General features: G+C 38.7%; 1 protein-coding gene across 3 annotated transcripts in view; it reads left to right on the forward strand.

Annotated features, from left to right (window-relative positions):
- LOC112426729 (uncharacterized) overlaps positions 1-24,711 on the forward strand; it is a 129,365-nt gene that overhangs the window by 80,082 nt on the left and 24,572 nt on the right. For all 3 annotated transcript variants that reach the window (XR_011607004.1, XR_011607003.1, XM_071068216.1), the window contains one exon: positions 20,510-20,631. The gene's annotated coding sequence lies outside the window, so the exon portion shown is untranslated. The remainder of the gene's footprint in view (positions 1-20,509; positions 20,632-24,711) is intronic.

The following is a 24,711-nucleotide window of genomic DNA, read 5'->3' on the forward strand; positions in this document are numbered from 1 at the left end:
GTTTAAACAACAAACATTTATTTCCCACAGTTCTGGAGGCTGCAGGGTGCTGGCAAGGTTGAGTTCTGGTGAGGGCCTGCTTCCTGGTTCGCAGATGGCCGTCTTCTCACTGTGCCCTCACACAGTGGAGAGACAAGAGAGCTCTCTGCAGTCTCTTTTATAAGAGCACTAATTCCATTCAAGAAGGCTTAGCCCTCATGAACTAATCATCCTCCAAAGTCTCTACCTTCTAATACCATCACAGTAGAGTTTAGGTTTCAACATATGAGTTCTTAAGAGACACAAATATTCAGCCTTTAGCAGTGTCCTTTAAAATAGAAAAGAAAAATGAACCAAGAATACATGCCTGAAAAAACAGTTAGTTGCCAAGGAGTAGTTAATGTCATTGGAAGGGGTTCATCCGCTGTCCTCCCACATATTTTCCCACCCTAGCCCCAATCTCCCCTCTGCTCTTTGTCTTGTTTTCCCTACCTGAGAAAATGGCACACAACTATCTTGCCCCACAGTGCAGAAACCTGAGGCTCACCCTCTGTTACAAGGCCTCCCTCATCAACAGTTATTGACTCCAGCCAGAATCCTGACTTCTGTTGGATGTTGAATGATTAGCACCAATACATGGAATAAATAATACCAGGGACAATACTATTCTGTCTTTAGATCTCTACAGCACATTTTCAAAGATACTGTCTCTAATTCTGAAAAGAATCCTGTATCCTACATCATTATCTCTCGGAGGAGAATACTGAAAATACATAACTTTACTCAGCACACACAACCAATGAGAAACAGATCTAGGAATGGAAACAAGGGGATAGTGTGTTGTCTCTTTCATAATTAATTAAAATATATGCATGTAGCACTTAAGCCCTAGAAACTCTATGGAATCAAAGAAATGCAAGGCTTAACCATTTTCAAATTCTGGCTCCTTGAAAACATAAGCAAACCAACTTGAAGATAAGCAGAGCAGAGATTATTACTTACCACAATAAGGCAGAACTCTTTCTTGATGCGGTCTTAATATCACATTGGAGAGGACAGGTGAAGTTGGGATATTTATAAGGTTTTGAAGTCCAGACACTAAGACATTTTTCAGTGTTGGGGCTTAACTGGGATTGAGTAAAGATCATGGTACAATTATCTAGGATCAGTGGACAAAGCAATGAGAAAGCTTTGGTGCACAAGAAGAACTGGAGAGTATACAGTCCCTTAAGGCTATGTATTCTGCAATGCTCATTTAAGTGGATTTTTGCTGAATGGCCCTGGTATAAGCAATAAAGTTATTATTTTTTTTTTTCTGAGCAAGAGTCTCCTAGAATAGTAAAGACATGTTGATGAAAACAGCGGAGTAGTAAAATTAGTAAAGATAAACAAATAATACAATCATGTTAAAATAGACAACAAGTGTGTGAGTATAAATATTTGGTTCTCACTACCAAAGTGGTATTGTATGGAAGAAAGAACAGAAATCCACACCCAGATTTGAAAAAAACACTTCCCACATACTACCTTTATAAGCTTGGCCAAGTTACTTAACCTCTCTGAATACCATCATACAATGTAATCTTATTTGAGATGCTTTGTAAAAATAATAATAATAAATAAATGCAATCCATTAGACCCTAAGAAAGAACGAAAATAACCTAAACCAGCAGTATTTTGAGGCAATGGTGGAATATACAGGTGGATCTAATTTCACACTCTGGTGATGAAAACGTGATAAAGGAAAATATCTCTACCAGTAAGCTAACATTTTCTAGGATCCATGCCTTTACATTTTTTTCCCCTTTGAGTGCCCTTTTTTTTGATGGAATGGAATAACACAGAATTTTTTAACTATATCAAAGGGAAGGAGGGAAAGGATGAGGCAATTCATTACAACCTATTAATAAACAAATTTTACCCTGCTTGGCAAGATTATATTTTAAATCAAATGTTTGAGCTAATTATAATCATACTAAGCTCCACTTAAGTTCTACTAGTGTGCTGACCCTTTACCCTGTTGAACGTCAGCTAGTGCCAGGCCCTAAAGCAGATATACCAGCACTACCTCCTTTAAAGTGTTAACTGAGCTAGAACAAAACTCCCTTTTACAGCGGTACTGATTTTCTTATTGCTTTCAAATATGGAAAACACGTGGCAGATCAAATATCAATTCCATGATCCTCAAATGAAACATGAGACTCCAAGAAATGTAAGAGACCAACTTAATGAAAATGATGCAAGAAAATGAATGAGAAAATATTTCCTTTTTGAGTGACAAAACACCATCAAGAAAATGTTAACGAAGCTAGTTGTTCAATCATTGAAATGGTATAACTTGTGACACAAAAGAATTTGAACCAAAAAATCCTGTTATCCTTTGGAGAAGGAAAAAAGCAATAAAGTGGTTTTGCACTATGTGGCAGCCTATCCCCAAATCTGAATTGAAAATAGAGACTTTAGAGAACAAAGGCTCTGTTACCATTGACAAAACTGAAAGGTTAGACACCGAAACTCATCATATTGACTTTGACAAAATTCACATACTTTGTTATGACAATAAATTCATTAAATTAAAACTGAAATCGGGGCTGGGCGTGGTGGCTTATGCCTGTAATCCCAGCACTTTGGGAGGCTGAGGCAGGCAGATCATGAGGTCAAGAGATAGAGGCAGGCGAACAAAGTGAAACCCCGTCTCTACTAAAAATGCAAAAAACTTAACTGGGTGTGGTGGCGGGCACCTGTAGTCCCAGCTACTCGGGAGGCTGGGGCAGGAGAATGGCATGAACCCAGCGGGTGGAGCTTGCAGTGAGAGGAGATCGCACCACTGCACTCCAGCCTGGGTGACAGAGCGAGACTCTGTCTCAAAAACAAAAACAAAAACCAGAAAACTGAAATTGGAATTGAAATAGTGCAGACACCAAGAACCAAAAAACATTATAGAAACTAAGGACCCAAATTTCTCCCTACAGGAGGTAGAATTGAAAACGATTTCTGTAATGAAACATGAAGAGATGAAGTTTGGGAATACATCAAAGAACGTTTTTCTATTTAAAAGACGGTTTAATAGAATACAAATATCAACATCTTGGAAGGACATACTTCCTGGCTAACCAAAACATTGTGTTCGTGGCAATCAAATGTTAATTAGAATTAAGGAGTAAGAGGTAAACATCTGAAAAAAAAAGTTTTAAAACTTATTCAAGCAAAGCTTCAAGGGACTTGAGAGTGCTGACTTACTTCCCATGCTCTGCTGTTTAAAAATATTGTAATCATTTTCTTTTTTCTTTTTTTTTTAAATTTATTTATTATTATTATACTTTAAGTTGTAGGGTACATGTGCCTAATGTGCAGGTTTGTTACATATGTATACTTGTGCCATATTGGTGTGCCGCACCCATCAACTCGTCATTTACATCAGGTATAACTCCCAATGCAATCCCTCCCCCCTCCCCCCTCCCCATGATAGGCCCCTGTGTGTGATGTTCCCCTCCCTGAGTCCAAGTGATCTCATTGTTCAGTTCCCACCTATGAGTGAGAACATGCGGTGTTTGGTTTTCTGTTCTTGTGATAGTTTGCTAAGAATGATGGTTTCCAGCTGCATCCATGTCCCTACAAAGGACACAAACTCATCCTTTTTGATGGCTGCATAGTATTCCATGGTGTATATGTCCCACATTTTCTTAATCCAATCTGTCACTGATGGACATTTGGGTTGATTCCAAGTCTTTGCTATTGTGAATAGTGCTGCAATAAACATACGTGTGCATGTGTCTTTATAGCAGCATAATTTATAATCCTTTGGGTATATACCCAGTAATGGGATGGCTGGGTCATATGGTACATCTAGTTCTAGATCCTTGAGGAATCGCCATACTGTTTTCCATAATGGTTGAACTAGTTTACAATCCCACCAACAGTGTAAAAGTGTTCCTATTTCTCCACATCCTCTCCAGCACCTGTTGTTTCCTGATTTTTTAATGATCGCCATTCTAACTGGTGTGAGATGGTATCTCATTGTGGTTTTGATTTGCATTTCTCTGATGGCCAGTGATGATGAGCATTTTTTCATGTGTCTGTTGGCTGTATGAATGTCTTCTTTTGAGAAATGTCTGTTCATATCCTTTGCCCACCTTTTGATGGGGTTGTTTGTTTTTTTCTTGTAAATTTGTTTGAGTTCTTTGTAGGTTCTGGATATTAGCCCTTTGTCAGATGAGTAGATTGCAAAAATTTTCTCCCATTCTGTAGGTTGCCTGTTCACTCTGATGGTAGTTTCTTTTGCTGTGCAGAAGCTCTTTAGTTTATTGAGATCCCATTTGTCAATTTTGGCTTTTGCTGCCGTTGCTTTTGGTGTTTTAGACATGAAGTCTTTGCCCATGCCTATGTCCTGAATGGTACTACCTAGGTTTTCCTCTAGGATTTTTATGGTATTAGGTCTAACATTTAAGTCTCTAATCCATCTTGAATTAATTTTCGTATAAGGAGTAAGGAAAGGATCCAGTTTCAGCTTTCTACTTATGGCTAGCCAATTTTCCCAGCACCATTTATTAAATAGGGAATCCTTTCCCCATTTCTTGTTTCTCTCAGGTTTGTCAAAGATCAGATGGCTATAGATGTGTGGTATTATTTCTGAGGACTCTGTTCTGTTCCATTGGTCTATATCTCTGTTTTGGTACCAGTACCATGCTGTTTTGGTTACTGTAGCCTTGTAGTAGAGTTTGAAGTCAGGTAGCGTGATGCCTCCAGCTTTGTTCTTTTGACTTAGGATTGTCTTGGAGATGCGGGCTCTTTTTTGGTTCCATATGAACTTTAAAGCAGTTTTTTCCAATTCTGTGAAGAAACTCATTGGTAGCTTGATGGGGATGGCATTGAATCTATAAATTACCTTGGGCAGTATGGCCATTTTCACGATATTGATTCTTCCTATCCATGAGCATGGTATGTTCTTCCATTTGTTTGTGTCCTCTTTGATTTCACTGAGCAGTGGTTTGTAGTTCTCCTTGAAGAGGTCCTTCACATCCCTTGTAAGTTGGATTCCTAGGTATTTTATTCTCTTTGAAGCAATTGTGAATGGAAGTTCATTCCTGATTTGGCTCTCTGTTTGTCTGTTGCTGGTGTATAAGAATGCTTGTGATTTTTGCACATTAATTTTGTATCCTGAGACTTTGCTGAAGTTACTTATCAGCTTAAGGAGATTTTGGGCTGAGACAATGGGGTTTTCTAAATATACAATCATGTCATCTGCAAACAGGGACAGTTTGACTTCTTCTTTTCCTAACTGAATACCCTTGATTTCTTTCTCTTGCCTAATTGCCCTAGCCAGAACTTCCAACACTATGTTGAATAGGAGTGGTGAGAGAGGGCATCCCTGTCTTGTGCCAGTTTTCAAAGGGAATTTTTCCAGTTTTTGCCCATTCAGTATGATATTGGCTGTGGGTTTGTCATAAATAGCTCTTATTATTTTGAGGTACGTTCCATCAATACCGAATTTATTGAGCGTTTTTAGCATGAAGGGCTGTTGAATTTTGTCAAAAGCCTTTTCTGCATCTATTGAGATAATCATGTGGTTCTTGTCTTTGGTTCTGTTTATATGCTGGATTATGTTTATTGATTTGCGAATGTTGAACCAGCCTTGCATCCCAGGGATGAAGCCCACTTGATCATGGTGGATAAGCTTTTTGATGTGTTGCTGAATCCGGTTTGCCAGTATTTTATTGAGGATTTTTGCATTGATGTTCATCAGGGATATTGGTCTAAAATTCTCTTTTTTTGTTGTGTCTCTGCTCATGAAATTATTAGGTCAGTGCAAAAGTAACTGCAGTAATTGGCAAAAGCTGTGATTACTTTTGCACCAATGTACTACATTGTGCAGGGTCAGTCTTAATGTAGCAAAATTGCTGCCCACTCATGTGATCTGATCTGAAGAAATATCAAAACGCAGCAGCCAAAATATAGCCCTGCCAGTCTGCCATTGCCTTATTCTCCCATTCTTTTTGGCCTGCAATTCACTCAATAACTCATTGACTATAACTTATTGACTATAAGGCTTTTGGGGGCCCCTGAGAGTAATTAAGTAGACATGATTGCTCTTCTGGAGGAGTATCTTTGTGGGGTTCTCTGTATTTCCTGAATTTGAATGTTGACCTGTCTTGCTAGGTTGGGGAAGTTCTCCTGGATAATATCCTGTAGTGTGTTTTCCAACTTGGTTCCATTCTCCCCATCACTTTCAGGTACACCAATCAAACGTAGGTTTGGTCTTTTTACATAATCCCATATTTCTTGGAGGCTTTGTTCATTCCTTTTCATTCTTTTTTCTCTAATCTTGTCTTCACACTTTATTTCATTCAGTTGATCTTCAATCTCTGATATCCTTTCTTCTGCTTGATTGTTTCAGCTATTGATACTTGTGTATGCTTCACAAAGTTCTCAGGCTGTGTTTTTCAGCTCCATTAGGTCATTTATGTTCTTCTCTAAACTGGTTTTTCTAGTTAGCAATTCCTCTAACCTTTTATCAAGGTTCTTAGCTTCATTGCCTTGGGTTAGAACATGCTCCTTTAGCTTGGAATAGTTTGTTATTGTCTACCTTCTGAAGCCTACTTCTGTCAATTCATCAAACTCATTCTCCATCCAGTTTTATTCCCTCACTGGCAAGGAGTCTGATACTTTGGAGAAGAAGAAGCATTCTGGTTTTTGGAACTTTCAGCCTTTTTGCACTATTTTTTCCTTATCTTTGTGGATTTAGTCTTTGCTGTTGGTGACTTTTGGGATGGAGTTTTTGCATGGTCATCATTTTTGTTGATGTTGATGCTATTGTTTTCTGTTTGTTAGTTTTCCTTCTAACAGTCAGGCCTCTCTGCTGCAGGTCTGCTGGAGTTTGCTGGGGGTCCACGCCAGATCCTTTTTGCCTGGGTTTCACCAGTGGAGGTTGCAGAACAGCAAAGATTGCTGCCTGCTCCTTCCTCTGGAAACTTTGTCCCAGAGGGGTGTGACCCACCATGCCCTGCCACAAATTTACTATTTTTAAAAGTAATTATTTTGGCATAATATCAGAAGTTTGACAATGCACCTGTTAGGGAAGCTATGTGGAACAGGTAGTGCCATATATTCCTGTCAAGAATACGAACGGACACAATCTTTATAGAGGAGAATTTGGTGATTTCAAGCAAAATTCCGTATTGATTTACTCTTTGACTCAGATATCCCACCTATAGGAATTTAGTGTAAAGATACTGATATGGCTTGGCTGTGTTCCCACCCAAATCTCATCTTGAATTGCAATTCCCATAAAACCCATGTGTCTAGGAAGAGACCTAGTGGGAGGTGATCGGATCATGGGAGCAGTTTCTTCCATGCTGTTCTTGTGATAATGAGTGAGTTCTCAGGAGATCTGATGGTTTTATAAGGAGCTTTTGCCCTTTCACTCCTCACTTTTCTCTCTCCTGCTACCACACGATGAAGGTCCCTGCTTCCCTTTGGCCTCCTGCCATGATTGTTAAGTTTCCTGAGGCCTCCCCAGCCATGCAGAACTGTGAGTCAATTAAATCTCTTTCCTTTATAAATTACCCAGTCTTGTAAAGTTCTTCATAGCAGTATGAAAATGGACTCGTACAGATATACTTGCAAAAATACAAAATTACTAATAGGCTATTAATTGCAGTGCTATTTGTAATAGTAAAATACTGCAGGCAAACCAAATGCCCATCAACAGTGTTCTTGTTGATAAACAATGGTGCATCTATCTAGTAAAATATAATAAAACTATTAGCAAATAGCTGGGTGTGGTGGCTCACACCTGTAATCCCAGCACTTTGGGAGGGTGAAGCAGGTGGATCTCCTGAGATCAGGAATTTGAGACCAGCCTGGCCAACATGGCAAAACCCCTTCTCTACTAAAAATACAAAAATTAGCCTGGCATGGTGGTGCATACCTGTAATCCCAGCTACTTGAGAGGCTGAGGCAGGGAGAGCTGCTTGAACCCAGGAGGCGGAGGTTGCAGTGAGCTGAGATTGCACCACTGCACTCTAGCCTGGGTGATAGAGCAAGGCTCCATCTCAAAACAAAACAAAACAAAACAAAACAAACTGTAAGAAAATAATGTAGAAGTTTTCTCTCTCTCACACACATACATATGCGTGAAAAAAGCTAAGTGCAAAAGAGTGTGCATTATATACTTTACTCAGGTAAGGAAAAGAAAAAATCTATAATATTTGCTTATATATTAAAAAACAAACAATGAGAGGGTAGAACCTGAAAGCTAATAAAAATAGTTACCTATGGGGGCAGAAAGAAATACGGGGAAGTCATAGACTGACACTAGACTTTTCTAAACATACCCTATTTATCAGTTTCACTATGGAACCATGTAATGTCTTACATTAAAAAATTAAATAAAAACTCAAACAAGGCATACCCCCCAAATTAACAACAAATGGAAACACACTTACCTAACCGATAGGAAGTTGGTGGCATGAGCACACAGACGACTTATCTTAAGTGACTTTAAAGCATAGTATTTTAACTCTGCATTTTGTTTGTTTGTTTGTTTGTTTTTGAGACAAGAGTTTTGCTCTGTCTCCCAGGCTGGAGTGCAGTGGCACAATCATGGCTTACTGCAACCTCTGCTTCCCAGGTTCAAGTGATTATTGTGCCTCAGCCTCCTGAATAGCTGGGATTACAGGAGTGTGCCATCACACCCAGCTAACTTTTGTATTTTTAGTAGAAACAGGGTTTGACCATATTGATCAGGCGGGGCTTGAACTCCTGACCACAAGTGATCCACCTGCCTTGGTCTCCCAAAGTGCTGGGATTACAGGCATGAGCCACTGTGCCTGGCTTAACTCTACATTTTGAAGGAGCTATATCCCAAAGGCAAAAAGATCCACCAAAAAAAGCTTTTGCTACACTCAGTGGTTTTATTTTTAGCAATAATACATTAGTCTATATTTTAGACTTATTTGAGGTATTATTATTTTTAAAGTAGAAATGTGAATATATACAAAATTAGTAGTAATTATGTGAATGTCATTAGGACCTAAGATTTATAGTATAAGATAAATTAAATACAAATATAAAATAAAAGAATTTAAGTCCAAGATGGCCAAGTAGGAACAGCTCCGGTCTGTAACTCCCAGCGTGATCAACACAGAAGACGGGTGATTTGTGCATTTCCAACTGAGGTATCTGGTTCATTTCATTGGGACTTGTTGGACAGTAGGTGCAGCCCATGGAGGGCCAGCTGAAGCAGGGCGGGGTGTCACCTCACCCAGGAAGTGCAAGGGGTCGGAGGATTTCCCTTTCCTAGCCAAGGAAAGCCATGAGAGACCAAACCGGGAAAATTGGGACACTCTAGCCTTAATACTGCACTTTTCCAATGGTCTTAGCAAAATGCACACCAGGAGATTATACCCTGCGCCTGGCTTAGTGGATCCCATGCCCATGGAGCCTTGCTCACTGCTAGCACAGCAGTCCAAGATTGAACTGTGAGGTGACAGCCTGGCTGGGAGAGGGGTGTCTGCCATTGCTGAGACTTGATTAGGTAAACAAAGCAGCTGGGAAGCTCAAACTGGATGGAACCCACCACAGCTCAATAAGGCCTGCCTGCCTCTGTAGACTCCACCTCTGGGGGCAGGGCATAGCTGAACAAAAGGCAGCAGAAACTTTTGCAGACTTAAACGTCCCTGTTGACAGCTTTGAAGAGAGCAGTGGTTCTCCCAGCATGGTGTTTGAGCTCTGAGAACAGACAGACTACCTCCTTAGGTAAGTCTCTGACCCCCATGTAGCCTAAATGGGAGACACCTCCCAGTAGGGGCCGACTGACACCTCATACAGCTGGGTGCCCCTCTGAGACAAAGCATCCAGAGGAAGGATCAGGCAGCAATATTTGCTGTTCTGCAGCCTCCACTGGTGATACACAGGCAAACAGGGTCTGGAGTGGACCTCCAGCAAACTCCAACAGACCTGCAGCTGAGGGACCTGACTGTTAGAAGGAAAACTAACAAACAGAAAGGAATAGCATCAACATCAACAAAAAGGACATCCACACCAAAACCCCATCTGTAGGTCACCATCATCAAAGACCAAAGGTAGATAAAATCACAAAGATGGGGAGAAACCAGAGCAGAAAAGCTAAAAATTCTAAAAACCAGAATGCCTCTCCTCCTCCAAAGGATCTCAGCTCCTTGCCAGCAACAGTACAAAGCTGAACAGAGAATGACTTTGACGAGTTGAGAGAAGTAGGCTTCAGAAGGTCGGTAATAACAAACTTCTCCAAGCTAAAGGAGGATGTTCGAACCCATTACAAGGAAGCTAAAAACTTTGAAAAAAGATTAGACGAATGGCTAACTAGAATAAACCATGTAGAGAAGGCCTTAAATGACCTGATGGAGCTGAAAACCATAGCATGAGAACTACATGACACATGCACAAGCTTCAGTAGCCAATTCGATCAAGTGGAAGAAAGGGTATCAGTGACTGAAGATCAAATTAATGAAATAAAGCCAGAAGAGAAGTTTAGAGAAACAAGAGTAAAAAGAAACACACAAAGCCTCCAAGAAATATGGGATTATGTGAAAAGACCAAATCTATGTTTGATTGGTGTACCTGAAAGTGATGGGGAGAATGGAACCAAGTTGGAAAACACTCTTCAGGATATTATCCAGGAGAACTTCCCCAACCTAGCAAGGTAGGCCAACATTCAAATTCAGGAAATACAGAGAACACCAGAAAGATACTCCTCGAGAAGAGCAACTCCAAGACATAATCATCAGCTTCACCAAGGTTGAAATGAAGGAAGAAATATTAAGTGCAGCCAGAGAGAAAGGTCGGATTACCCAAAAAGGGAAGCCCATCAGACTAACAGTGGATCTCTCTGCAGAAACTCTACAGGCCAGAAGAGAGTGGGGGCCAATATTCAACATTCTTAAATAAAAGATTTTTCAACCCAGAATTTCATATCCAGCCAAACTAAGCTTCATAAGTGAAGGAGAAATAAAATCCTTTACATACAAGCAAATGCTGAGAGATTTTGTCACCACCAGGCCTGCCTTACAAGAGCTCCTGAAGGAAGCACTAAACATGGAAAGGAAAAACTAGTACCAGCCACCACAAAAACATGCCAAATTGTAAAGACCATTGATGCTAGGAAGAAACTGCATCAAATAACGGGCAAAATAACCAGCTAACATCATAATGACAGGATCAAATTAACACATAACAATATTAACCTTAAAAGTAAATGGGTTAAATGCCCCAATTAAAGACACAGACTGGCAAATTAAATAAAGAGTCAAGACGCATCACTGTGCTGTATTCAGGAGACCCAGCTCACGTGCAGAGACACTCATAGGCTCAAAATAAAGGGATAGAGGAAGGTCTACCAAACACATAGAAAGTAAAGTAAAGCAGGGGTTGCAACCCTAGTCCCTGATAAAACAGACTTTAAACCAACAAAGATCAAAAGAGACAAAGGCATTACATAATGGTAAATGGATCAATTCAACAAGAAGAGCTAACTATCCTAAATATATATGCCCCCAATACAGGGGCAGCCAGATTCATAAAGCAAGTCCTTAGAGACCTACAAAGAGACCTAGACTCCCACACAATAATAATGGGAGACTTTAACACCCCATTGTCAGTATTAGAGAGATCAACAGGACAGAAGGTTAACAACCATATCCAGGACTTGAACTCAGCTCTGTACCAAGCAGACCTAATAGACATCTACAGAACTCTCCACCCCAAATCAACAGAATACACACTCTTCTCAGCACCATATCGCACTTATTCGGCAATTGACCACATAGTTGGAAGTAAAGCACTCCTCATCAAATGTAAAAGAACAAAAATCACAACAAACAGTCTCTCAGACCACAGTGCAATCAAATTAGAACTCAGGATTAAGAAACTCACTCAAAACCGCACAAGTACATGGAAACTGAACAACCTGCTCTTGAATGACTACTGGGTAAATAACGAAATGAAGGCAGAAATAAAGATATTCTTTGAAACCAATGAGAACAAAGACACAATGTACCAGAATCTCTGGGACACATTTAAAGCAGTGTGTAAAAGGAAATTTATAGCACTAAATGCCCACAAGAGAACGCAGGAAAGATCTAAAATCAACACCCTAACATCACAGCTAAAAGAACTAGAGAAGCAAGAGCAAACAAATTCAAAAGTTATCAGAAGGCAAGAAATAACTAAGATCAGAGCAGAACTGAAAGAGATAGAAAAACAAAAAACCCTTCAAAAAATCAATGAATCTAGGAGCTGGTTTTTTGAAAAGATCAACAAAATAGATAGTCTGCTAGCAAGACTAATAAAGAAGAAAAGAGAGAAGACTCACATACATGCAATAAAAAATGATAAAGGGGATATCACCACTGATCCCACAGAAATACAAACTACCATCAGAGAATACTATAAACACCTCTACACAAATAAACTAGAAAATCTAGAAGAAATGGATAAATTCCTGGACCATACACCCTTCCAAGACTAAACCAGGAAGAAGTTGAATCCCTGAATAGACCAATAACAGGGCTCTGAAATTGAAGCCATAATTAATAGTCTACCAACCAGAAAAAGTCCAGGACCAGACGGATTCACAGCCAAATTCTACCAGAGGTACAAAGAGGTGCTAGTACCATTCCTTCTGAAACTATTCCAATCAATAGAAAAAGAGAGAATCCTCCCTAACTCATTTTATGAGGCCAACATCATCCTGATGCCAAAGGCTGGCAGAGACACAACAAAAAAAGAATTTTAGACCAATATCCCTGATGAACATCGATGAGAAAATCCTCAATAAAATACTGGCAAACCAAATCCAGCAGCACATCAAAAAGCTTATCCACAAAGATCAAGTTGGCATCCTCCCTGGGATGCAAGGCTGGTTCAAAATACACAAATCAATAAATGTAATCCATCACATAAACAGAACCAAAGACAAAAACCACATGATCATCTCAGTAGATGCAGAAAAGGCCTTCAACAAAATTCAACAGCCCTTCATGCTAAAAACTCTCAATAAATTCGGTATTGATGGAACGTATCTCAAAATCATAAGAGCTATTTTTGACAAACCCACAGCCAATATCATACTGAATGGGCAAAAACTGGAAGCATTCCCTTTGAAAACTGACATGAGACAGGGATGCCCTCTCTCACCACTCCTAGTTGACACAGTGTTAAAAGTTCTGGTCAGGGTAATCAGGCCAGAGAAAGAAATAAATGGTATTCAGTGAGGAAAAGAGGAAGTCAAATTGTCCCTGTTTGCAGATGACATGATTGTATATTTAGAAAATCCCATCATCTCAGCCCAAAATCTCCTTAAGCTGATAAGCAACTTCAGCAAAGTCTCAGGATAAAAAATCAATGTGCAAAAATCACAAGCATTCCTCTACACCAATAATAGACAAACAGAGAGCCAAATCATGTGTGAACTCCCATTCACAATTGCTACAAAGAGAATAAAATACCTAGGAATCCAACTTACAAGGGATGTGAAGGTCCTCTTCAAGGAGAACTGCAAATCACTGCTTAACGAAATAAAAGAAGACACGAACAAATGAACATTCCATGATCATGGATAGGAAGAATCAGTATCATGAAAGTGGCCGTACTGCCCAGGGTAATTTATAGATTCAATGCCATCCCCATCAAGCTACCAATGACTTTCTTCACAGAATTGGAAAAAACTTCTTTAAAGTTCACATGGAACCAAAAAAGAGCCCACACTGCCAAGATAATCCTAAGCAAAAAGAACAAAGCTGGAGGCATCACACTACCTGAGTTAAACTATACTATTAGGCTACAGTAACCAAAACAGCAAGGTACTGGTACCAAAACAGAGATATAGACCAATGGAGCAAAACAGAGGCCTCAGAAATAATACCATACATCTACAACCATATGATCTTTGACAAATCTCACAAAAACAAGAAATGGGGAAAGGATTCCCCATTTAATAAATGGTGCCGGGAAAACTGGCTAGCCATATGTAGAAAGCTGAAATTGGATCACTTCCTAATGCCATTATACAAAAATTAATTCAAGATGGATTAGAGACTTAAATGTTAGACCTAAAACCATAAAAACCCTAGAAGAAAACCTAGGCAATAGCATTCAGGACATAGGCATGGGCAAGGGTTTCATGACTAAAATACCAAAAGCAATGGCAACAAAAGCCAAAATATACAAATGGGATCTAATTAAATTAAAGAGATTCTGCACAGCAAAAGAAACTGCCATCAGAATGAACAGGCAACCTACAGAATGGGATAAAATCTTTGCAATCTACTCATCTGACAAAGGGCTAATATCCAGAATCTACAAAGAACTTAAACAAGTTTACAAGAAAAAAATCAAACAACCCCATCAAAAAGTGGGCAAAAGATATGAACGGACACTTTGCAAAAGAAAGCATTTTTGCAGCCAACAGAGACATGAAAAAGTGCTCGTCATCACTGGTCATCAGAGAAATGAAAATCAAAACCACAATGAGATACCATCTCACACCATTTAGAATGGCGAACATTAAAAAGTCAGGAAACAACAGGTGCTGGAGAGCATGTGGAGAAATAGTAACGCTTTCACACTTTTGGTGGGAATGTAAACTAGTTCAACCATTGTGGAAGACAGTGTGGTGATTCCTCAAGGATCTAGAACTAGAAATATCATTTGACCCAGCAATCCCATTATTGGGTATATACTCAAAGGATTATAAATCATGCTACTATAAAGACACATGCACACTTATGTTTGTTGCAGCACTATTCACAATAGCAAAAACTTGGAACCAATCCCAATGTCCATCAATAACAGACTGGATTAAGAAAATGCGGCATATATACACCATGGAATACTATGCAGCCATAAAAAAGATGAGTTTATGTCCTTTGTAGGGACATGGATGAAGCTGGAAACCATCGTTCTTAGCAAACTATTGCAAGGACAGAAAACCAAACACCACATGTTCTCACTCATAGATGGGAATTGAACAATGAGAACAGCTGGGCACAGGGTGGGACACATCACACACCAGGGCCTGTTGTGGGGTGGGGGGATGAGGGAAGGATAGCATTAGGAGAAATAGGTAATGTAAATGATGAGTTAATGGGTGCAGCAAACCAACATTGCACATGTATACATATGTAACAAAACTACACATTGTGCACATGTACCCTAGAACTTAAAGTATAATAAAAATCCAGAATTTAAGTAAAAATCATATAATTGTGAATATCAGTATGGAATTGATTTTTATTTTTTTTAAGAGATTATGTCTTGCTTTGTTGCCCAGGCTGGTCTTGAACTCCTGGCCTCAAGTGATCCTCCTGCCTCAGCCTCCTGAATCACTGGGAATACAGGCATGAGCCACCACATCCAGCCTCAGCTTTCTATTTCTAAAAGTTTTGGGCTGGGTGCTGTGGCTCATGCCTATAATCCCAGCACTTTGGGAGGCTGAGGCGGGCAGATCACGAGGTCAGGAAATCGAGACCATCCTGGCTAACATGGTGAAACCCTGTCTCTCCTAAAAATACAAAAAACTAGCTGGGTGTGGTGTCAGGTGCCTGTAGTCCCAGCTACTTGGGAGGCTGAGGCAGGAGAGTGGTGTGAACCTGGGAGGCAGAACTTGCAGTGAGAGGAGATCACGCCACTGCACTCCAGCCTGGGTGACAGAGCAAGACTCTATCTCAAAAAGGAAAAACAAAACAAAACAACAACAACAAAAAACATTGTATTTCTAGCAACTGTATTTCTGTCAACTGAAAGCTCTAAAGGCAATGACAACCCAGTAGCAATGAGTGCCTCTAGTGTTGAGATTGTGTTCCCTAAATACCATTTTCTTGTAAAAGGAACCAGCACTCTTTTGAGAAATTGCTGACTCCAAATATGGAGCAAGAAACAAGATAAGCCTAGGATATCTATTCATGTGAGACAGCAGGGAAGTGCTCAAATACTACTGGGGTAATGTTAAAAGCACACAAGAGCAAATGGTCAGAAATGGGACTAATTGAGAGTTAAAAAAAAGTCTTCAATGAATTGATATAATTCTAATATATAAATCTATAAATTAATATGAAATTGAAAGTGACATTTTATTTATCATTTTTTTGAACTTGCTAGGTGACCAAATTAGTATTTTAAACACAGATACATAAAAGAATTAAGCAGGTATACTGTCTTTTGTAGGTTACCTCTGTTTCAGGGTAAGCAAATAGTTGATGAGAGAAAAATTCCTTATGGAAAAACTTCAACTAATAAATGTTGGGGAAACAGTATAACTTTCAAAGCATTGTTTTACAGCTCTATTGGAATAATGGATCTAGGCAATGGTCATCAGCGGCTACTAACACTCTCATGTGCACAGTCGATTGGACACTTTATAAGGGATGAATCAGACTGACTCACCTGAACCTATTGATCAACCTTCACTTCTTTAATAATGGGACAATCAGATATTATATGCCTTTTGATGAGATTAGTTAGGAAATACACAATATCATCTATTAAGTGCTCCTCAAAAAAAAAGGAAGAAAAAGAAAACACTTCATCTAAATCTGATTAAACCTTTAAATCTAATGAGAATTGACAGGATACACAGGAGATAGAGTAACATGCTAACCAATAACACATGAATGCAACCAGCTGAATCCAAAAAATGAAAAATTCCATACATTTCTCCAACAAATAAATGGCAATACAAGGCACCATAAAATGAACACAAAATACAAAATAAAAACAATGAAGAGAGTTGAGGGAACAGTGATGGGTATAAAGAGATATAAACCATCAATAGAATGCAATGCATGAGTTTAAAAAAAACCTGATTTGAATGATCCATGTATATGAAAATTTTAATTTAATTAATTAATTTATTTTTAAACTTTATTTTAGGTACAGGGGTACATGTTCAGGTTTGTTATACAGGTAAATTGTGTGTCACCAGGGTTTGGTTTACAGATTATTTCATCACCCAGGTAAGCATATTAACCAATAGGTAGCTTTTTGATCCTCACCCTCCTCCCACCCTTGACCTTCAAGTAGGTCCAGTGTGTATTGTTCCCTTTTTTTGTATTCATGTGTACTCAATGTTTAGCTCCCAATAATAAGTGAGAACATGTGATTTTTGGTTTTCTGATCTTGCATTAGTTTGCTTAGGATGATGGCCTCCAGCTGCATCCATGTTCCTGCAAAGGACATGATCTCGTTCTTTTTTATGGCTGCATGGTATTCCATGGTGTATATGTACCACAATTTCTTAATCCAGTCTACAAATGATGGGCATGTAGGTCGATTCCATGTCTTTGCTGTTGTGGATTGTGTTGCGATGAACATACATGTGCATGTGTCTTTATGGCAGAACAATTTATATTCCTTTGGGTATATACTCAATAATTGCTGGGTTGAATGATAGTTCTGTTTTAATGTCTTTGAGAAACTGCTAAACTGCTTTCCACACTGGCTGAATGAATTTACATTCCCACCAGCACTGCATAAACTTTCCCTTTTCTCTGCAACCCTGCTAGCATCTGTTATTTTTTTTGAATTTTTAATAATTGCCATTCTGACTAGTGTGAGACGGTATCTCATTGTGGTTTTGATTTCCATTTCTCTAATGATTAGTAATGTTGAACATTTTTTCATATGCTTATTGTTCACCTGTAGGTCTTCTTTTGAAAAGCGTCTATTCATGTCGTTTGCCCACTTTTTAATGGGGTTAAGCAAATTAACAAACAAAAAACGGACTACAACATCATTACTTCAAATAGCAAAATTAACAAAAATGCTTCAATATTTTTAATACCCAATCTGTGGTCAATTTTCCCTAAATGTCTCAAAACATTTTTTATACTGGGTGTGGTGGTACACACTGTTAATACCAGCTACTTGTTTTAATGATGGTATGGTTTGTTTTTGGCTTGTTAATTTGACTAAGTCTCTTATAGATTCTGGATATTAGACCTGTAGCAGATGCAAGTTTGCAAATATTTTCTCCCATTCTGTGGGTTGTCTGTTTACTTTGTTAATAGTTTCTTTTCCCATACAAAGGTTCTTTAGTTTAATTAGGTAACATTTGTCAAATTTTGTTTTTGTTGCAATTGCTTTTGGCATTTTCACCATGAAATGTTTGCCAGGGCCTATGTCTAGAATGGTATTTTATAGGTTTACTTCAAGGATTTTTAAAAAAAAGTTTTAAGGTTTTACATTTAAGTTTTATTTATTTATTTATTTATTTATTAAGCCCCCAGACAGTCAGGCAGAATATTTATTTATTTATTTTAGAGGCAGTGTCTCACTCTGTCACCCAGGCTGGAGTGCATTTGTGTGATCCTAGCTCGCTACAGCCTTGAACTCCTGGGCTCAAGCCATCCTCCTGCCTCAGCCTCCCAAATAGCTGGGAGGCATCACCACACCTGGCATGAAAAACATTTTGAGATATTTAGGGAGAATTGAACACAGATTGAATATTTACAAATATTGAAGGATTTTTGTTAATTTTGCTATTTGAGATAATGATGTTGTGGTTTGTTTTGAAAAGTCCTTTTGTTAGCATTGTTGGTGTTACATTCTGAAGTACCAGTAAATAACATAATATGATGCCTGTGTTTGCCTTAAAACAATTTCAAAAATTTTTTTAAAAAAGGTGACAGAGGAATTAGATGATACAAAGATGGCAAAATGTGATCATTGTTGAAGCTGGAAAATATTACACGTAAATTCATTATACTATTCTCTCTAAAAATAATCATGTTAGAATTGATAAAATATAATATTACTGTCTAACTATATGCAGAACAATGAAATTGTGCTCCTACCTCTCACCATATACAAAAGTTAGGATGGATTAAAGACTTAAATGTAAGACCTCAAGCTATAAAAAATCCTAGAAGACAACCTAGGAGATACTCTTCCAGACATTGGCCTAGGCAAAGAATTTATGACTAAGTCTTCAAAAATCAATGCAACAAAATGAAAAATGGACAATTGGGACCTAATTAAACTAAAGAGCTACTGACAGCAGAAGAAACTATCAACAGAGTAAAGAGACAACCTATAGAACAGGAGAAAATATTTGCAAACCATAGATTTGACAAAGGACTAATATCCAGAATCTATAGGGAACTTAAACAAATAAACAAGGAAAAGTAAAAAAAAACCCATTAAAAAGTAGGCAAAGGACAAGAACAGACGTCTCTCAAAAGAAGACATATAAGTAACCAACAAACATATGAAAAAATGCTCAACACCACTAATCAGTAGAGAAATGCAAATCAAAACCTCAATGAGGTACCATCTCATACCAGTCAGAGTGGCTATTATTAAAAGTCAAAAAATAACAGATGCTGGTGAGGTTACAGAGAAAAGGGAAAGCTTATACACTGTTGGTAGGAATGCAAATTAGTTTAGCCCTTGTGGAAAGCAGTTTGGAGATTACTCAAAGAACTAAAAATGGAATTACCATTTAACCCAGCAATCGCATTACTGAGTGTATACCCAAAGGAAAATAAAGTTGTTCTACCAAAAAGAAATTTGCACTTGCATGTTTATTGCAGCACCATTTACCATAACAAAGACAAGTTCTCTTCAATGGTGGATTGGATAAAGAAAACGTGGTACATATACACTATGAAACAGCACACAGCCACCATAAAAAAGGATGAAAGCATGTCCTTTGCAGCAACATGGATGCAGTTGGAGGTCATTATCCTAGGCAAATTAATGCAGAAACAGAAAACCAAATACTGCATGTTATCACTTATAAGTAGGAGTTAAACATTGGGTACATATGGACACAAAAGTGGGGAGAGTTGGGAGAGGTGCATGGGATAAAAAATTACTTCTTGGGTACTACGTTCACTACTTGGGGGATGAGATCATTAGAAGCTCAAACCTCAGCATCATGCACTAAATCCATGTAACAAACCTGCACATGTACCCCCTGAATCTAAAACTAAAAAATAAAAGAATACAGTTAAAATTTTTTTGTACAATACAAATTTCAGCTAGAAATTTTAAAAACCACATTGTTCCTTTTTCTATTCTACTTTATTTTATTCCTTCCTTGTCTTTTTTTTCCTCTGAGAGATTTGTAAATTTCATTAATCAGAATTCTATTTCCATTTTTCAGTAGTTCAATTTTATCATTTATTAACTTAATAAAATCATGTTTATCAATATCTCTACATACCTTCCTGTGAAGCAATACAAGGTTCTAGGAATGTTTTAACTTCAATTACTGTCCACCACAAATTTACATATTATTATCATCCAGTTGATTAGTTCCATCTTAGTTTTATAATTCTCATTTCTTATTATTATTGTATTAGACAAAGTTTCCATTAGATATTTATTAATTTCTCATTTCCTTTTACATTTAATTTATTTTGCTTTCCAGTTCCTTCTTTCCTAAGATATCCACTATTAATGTTTTCTTTAAAGATCTATTAGCTAAATACTTTTGTCTTCACTTTTCCAAAGAAATCTTTATTTCATTCTAATTTTTTTTTTTTTTTTTGAGGTAGAGTCGCGCTCTGTCACCCAGGCTGGAGTGTAGTGGTGCAATCTTAGTTCACTGCAGCTTCAACCTCTCAGGCTCAAAAGATCCTCCCACTTCAGCCTCGCAAGTAGCTGGGACTACAGGTGAGCACCACTCTGCTCAGATAATTCTTTTTTGTAAACTTTTTTTGTAGAGATGGAGTCTTGCCATGTGGCCCAGGACAATCTTTAATTTCTGGGCTCAAGTGATTCTCCTGCCTTGGTCTCCTAAAGTGCTGGGATTACAGGTGTGAGCTATGGCTCCTGGCCTCACCCTAATTTTTGAGTGAGAGTTGGATATAAGTGGTTTTTTGTTTTTTGACTTTTGTTTTTTGGCTTTTGTTTTTTGGTTTTTTGAAGATATTGTTCAGTAGCCTTCTATCTTCTGTTATTGTTAATAAGAAATCTGCTATTGATTTGTTATTCCTTTGTTAGTAATTTATATTTACTCATTGTTTGCTTTTAAAATTTCTTTTTAACTGGTGTTCTACAGTGTAACTATGATATATCTAGATATGAATTTATTTTTGCTTATCTTGCTCAGAAATTTTTATACTTTTAAAATCTGAATTATTGTATTTCACTAATTTTGTACAATTCTCAACAATTATCTACTTGAAAAATTTTTCTTTTTCATGTTTTCTGCTTTCTACTTTTGGAATGTTCACATTTTCTACATATTTGTCACTTTATGCCTTGTTGATTAGTTCCTCAGATGTGTTTACAGAGTATCTGGAAACAGTGTCAAATCTGCTGTTTAACCTATCATTGAGTGCTTAAAATTTAGATAACAGCATTTTACATTTCTGAAAGTTTCCATTTTTAACCTTTAAAATATTTTTTCAGTGTCTTATTTTCTTCTTCTATCTCAATTCTTTCGAAAATATCTATAGTCGTATATAGTGGTTTCTGTGTGACTATATGTTATCTGAAGTTCATGGGGACTATTTAATCATAAATTTTACTTATGGCAGACTTTTGGTTTTGTGTTCTGTAATGCTGGATTGCGAGCTCATCTTCAGCAGGCTTTTAGCAATGGGAAGACCGTGAGATCCAGATCAAGTCATCCATAAGAGTGGTTTTGTTTACTTATACTAGATTTCAAGGAAGTATCACCAACCTAGGACTACATTTTTTGTGTGTGTGTTTTAGATATTTTGATTTTTTTAATTGATTCTTTTGAATAGTTAATGTAAGTTGCAACGTGAAAGAGGTTTCTTTCCATCTCTGTACACACAGTTTACCCTCCCAGATGGAACTGCTGTTGGCAGTTTCATGTTCTTTTCTTCATTTATTTAACAAATGCTGAGTGTCTATGTTCCAGGCCTTGTTCTAGGAAGTTGGGATACATCAATGAACAAAATAGACAAAAATTCCTGTTTCCAGAAAGTTTACCTTCTAGGGGAGTGTGTGTGTGTATATATATACTGGGAGAGGGAGCAGAAAATAAATAACAAGCACAACCAATAAGTAAATTGTATAATATGATTGACAGAGTGGTAGGTTAATGGGACAAGTAAAGCAGTGTTAGAAGAATAAGAGTGCTGGGGCCAGGGACCAACTGCCTTAATACATGATATCCTCATGGTAAGTCTCCTTGACTTGATGAGACTTGATCAAAGACTTTAAAAGGCAAGTCGTTAGCAAGTGGAGAACTGGGAATGCATGTTCCACGCCAAGGGAACAGCTTGACCAAGGGGTAAAAGGAAGGAACATGCCTGGCATGCTCACAAAATAGCAAGGAGCCTAATGGGCTGGAGTGGAGGGCAGGAATGGGAAGTAGTGAAATATCTAGAGGTACGGGAGCACAGATCACACAAACTCTTGTAAGCCATTGGGAGGACTTTGGGTCTTACTTTGGGTGACACTGGAAGCCATTGCAGGAATTTGAGCCAAATATATATATATTTTGAGATGGTGTCTTGCTGTATCACCCAGACTGGAGTGCAGTGGCATGATCTTGGCTCACTGCAACCTCTGCCTCCTGGGTTCAAGCGATTCTCCTGCCTCAGCCTCCCAGGTAGCTGGGATTACAGGCATACATCACCATGCCCAGCTAATTTTTGTATTTTTAGTAGAGACAGGGTTTCACCATGTTGGCCAGGCTCGTCTCAAACTCCTGACCTCAAGTGATCTGCTTGCCTCAGCCTCCCAAAGTGCTGAGATTACAGGTGTGAGCCACCGCTCCCAGCCATGATCTTCTATTTTTAAAGGCTCACTCTGGTTTCTAAATTTATATTTATTTATTTATTTTTGAGATGGAGTTTCGCTCTTATTGCCCAGGCTGGAGTGCAATAGTGTTATCTTGGCTCATCGCAACCTCCGCCTCCCAGGTTCAAGCAATTCTCCTGCCTCAGCCTCCCGAGTAGCTGGGATTACAGGCATACACTACCACGCCCAACTCATTTTGTATTTTTAGTAGAGACGGGGTTTCTCCAAGTTGAGGCTGGTCTCGAACTCCTGACTTCAGGTGATCCGCCCGCCTCAGCCTCCCAAAATGCTGGGATTACAGGCATGATCTGGCTTCTAAATTTAAATTACAGTGTGTGAGTGTGGTGGGGGGAACAAAGGTAGAAGCAGGGAGACCTGTGAGAAGTTGGTGCAGTGATACAGGTTGTCTTATATTCTTTCATGAGATGGTTAGTTTGAGGAGGCCACAAAATGGGACACAATAGAGGCATAGGAAAATATAGTTTATTATCCTCACAGGTCCTAGAGAGATAGACTCACTACACACCACAAGAGGGTCACACAGGAAGGGCACCAAAGGAATAAGCTCAGCCAAGCAGTGGGGAGAAGGGAAAGAATGAGGACACTGGGCCTAGTAATTCCGGGTTAGTGTAGAATATATAAGAAAAGTTGCAAGGTGACTTCACTGGTGGATTTGAATATCACTGGTCACAGTACAGGAAGGGCAAGAAGGAGAACTCATGTCTTGCATCAGTCTTATCACATAGGCTCACCTAGTTGCCTGGGTGGAATGCTCCCAGGCTATTCATGGGGATGTTGAGGCAGCTGGAAAATATGACGTTTCAAAATTTACAACACACAGGAATTCTTATGATGATGATTTTGTTCAGGGTGGTGCCATGGAGAAAGCGTAATGCAGTAGAATTCCAGACATATCTTGAAGATAGATCCAATGGTCTTTCCTAATGAATTGGATGTGGGATGTGAGAGCAAGCACAGACTCAAGGATGACTCTAAGGGTTTAGAACCAAGCAGCTGGAAGGATGGATTTACAGTCAGTGAAAATAGGGAAGGATGAGGGGGAACAGGCTTGAGAGGATATAAGAAAAGTTTTCAATTTTAGATGTCTCATGCGTCTAAGTAGAGATTTTGAGTTGGCTATTGAATATCCAAGTCTGGGATGTGGGAGACAGGTCTGGGCCAGAAGTATAAATTTGAGAGCAACCAGTTTAAAGTGATCAACAAGCCTTGAGGCCAGGTGAGATCACTAATAGAGTGAGTATCACTAGAGGAGAGATGAGGATCAAAGACTGAGCCTGGGACACATTTTTAGGTAAGATGGTCTGTGCACATGCAACATATATGTACATGGCTATTATTACCTTTTACATTAGTGGTACTCTATTACCTGCACTGTTTTGTATGTTACTCTTTTTTTTCTCACCACAGATCTTATTCCATACTGTTCCATGTTTATGTTATTTTCTTAGGCTCCATGCTCCAGAACCATCACATAGTGTAAATTTCAACACAAGCTTAGGTGAGGGCAGGCCTATTGTTTCAAATTATCAGGGAGGGGTTTTTTCCATCAGAGCTTGTATTAGGATAGACCAGCTTTCTTTTCATCTCCTTGTGTTTGTGGGCAGGTTTTTCTAGTCTTTGATTTTCTTGCTGTTGTTGTTGTTGAACACCTTTTCTTTTTGAATTTTTAAATTTTTTTTTTTTTTTTTTTTTTTTTTTTTTTTTTTTTTTTTGAGACGGAGTCTCGCTCTGTCGCCCAGGCTGGATGGAGTGCAGTGGCCGGATCTCAGCTCACTGCAAGCTCCGCCTCCCGGGTTTACGCCATTCTCCTGCCTCAGCCTCCCGAGTAGCTGGGACTACAGGCGCCCACCACCTCGCCCGGCTAGTTTTTTGTATTTTTTAGTAGAGACGGGGTTTCACTGTGTTAGCCAGGATGGTCTCGATCTCCTGACCTCGTGATCCGCCCGTCTCGGC

Source organism: Macaca nemestrina, chromosome 8 (genome assembly GCF_043159975.1).
Source record: "Macaca nemestrina isolate mMacNem1 chromosome 8, mMacNem.hap1, whole genome shotgun sequence".
NCBI classification, from domain to species: domain Eukaryota; kingdom Metazoa; phylum Chordata; class Mammalia; order Primates; family Cercopithecidae; genus Macaca; species Macaca nemestrina.